The sequence below is a fragment of the Mandrillus leucophaeus genome, unplaced genomic scaffold, assembly GCF_000951045.1.
Source record: "Mandrillus leucophaeus isolate KB7577 unplaced genomic scaffold, Mleu.le_1.0 Scaffold62, whole genome shotgun sequence".
NCBI lineage: Eukaryota > Metazoa > Chordata > Mammalia > Primates > Cercopithecidae > Mandrillus > Mandrillus leucophaeus.
Window position 1 is genome coordinate 5,002,246 of NW_012106697.1, and position 1,361 is coordinate 5,003,606.

The 1,361-nt window shown below is 48.1% G+C and overlaps 1 long non-coding RNA gene across 1 annotated transcript in view; it reads right to left on the reverse strand.

The window, feature by feature from the left end:
- Positions 1–273: 273 nt before the first annotated feature.
- Positions 274–1,361, reverse strand: part of LOC105553958 — a 32,516-nt gene continuing 31,428 nt past the window's right edge. Inside the window, exon 3 of the long non-coding RNA XR_001008246.1 lies at positions 274–1,158. This is a non-coding gene — a long non-coding RNA (uncharacterized LOC105553958). The remainder of the gene's footprint in view (positions 1,159–1,361) is intronic.

The following is a 1,361-nucleotide window of genomic DNA, read 5'->3' on the forward strand; positions in this document are numbered from 1 at the left end:
TCTCGGCTCACTGCAACCTCGGCTCACTGCACTCTCCACCTCCTGGGTTCGAGCAACTCTCCTGCCTCAGCTTCCCGAGGAACTAGGATTACAGGTATGCACCACCATGCCCAGCTAATTTTTGTGGTTTTTTTAGTTTCACCATGTTGTCCAGGCTGGTCTGGAACTCCTGACCTCCGGTGATCGGCTCGCCTCAGCCTCCCAAAGTGCTAGGATTACAGGCATGAGCCACTGCACCCGGCCCAATACTATTTTATTAAAGCTTTTCTATGTGTTTATTTGTATTTATTGGTTATCTAGTATCACTGATTTCTAAGCACTAACTTTCCCCACTTTTGTGTGAGTTCTTTGCACCTGATTCACATAAATCCTTGAATGGTACCTACTCTACAAATAGACAAACGCTTCCTGTGCATTCTCGGCCTGCATTCATAACCCCTCCCTGGCCAGCCATTGAGGTGGCTTTGTACTGTGTCAATGTGCCTAAGCTGGAACTATGTTTCTCAGAAAATCGGAGCAAAATCTGGAAGGCAGAAGTAAAACAGCAGTAATATTTACAGTCAGAGTCTGTGTAGGGCCCAGCACTATGGTGACTCACACACAATGCCATGCACCCACTGGCTCAATTTATTGGTACAGGGCAGCAGCCATGTCTGCAGTTCCTCCAGCTCCCACCAGAACTGCTGCTTCAGCTTCACTGAACCTTGGGTTTGTGAGCAATTCCATGGTGAAGTGCACCAGCTCTTCTGCAGAGCTGGAGTGTTGGAGACCCGAGAGGCTGATGTGGAAGACATCAGTTTCAGTCCATCCACAGGAGTTCCATCTCCTCCCTGCAGGTGCAGCTCACGCTTACCCTCTCCCACTTCACATCCATTTGCCAGCCCTGCTGACTTCTGGACACGGGGCAGCAGGCTGCAGCTCTCATAACAATGTTTATCCTAATATCGTCAATAAATGCCTCGTTTTGCTCAAGGTGGTTTCGCTTCTCTGATCAAACTTTAATGATACAGAGTTTGGAACCCTTGTAGGTGCTGCTGCAGTAAAAACCTAAACTGTGTGGCACTGGCTTTGGGGCCAGGCAGTGAATAGAAGGCAGACGGGCCCTGAGAAGTCTGTCAGTGAGGGCTTCAATAAACATGACGAAAATATTGTTGAAACCTGGAAGAGGGAAGACAGGTTTGTGTAGTGGTGGGAAGTTTAGCAACACTGAAACCCAGGATAACTTGGAAAATAGAAAATGTTTCAATGAACTACATGACAGAGTGGAGGGAACTGACAGGCACACGGGCCACCTAACTTCTAGCTGCCACAATAAAATAAGAGAGAATCTTGCTTGCTCTCCCCATGTCCACCTTCCCTTC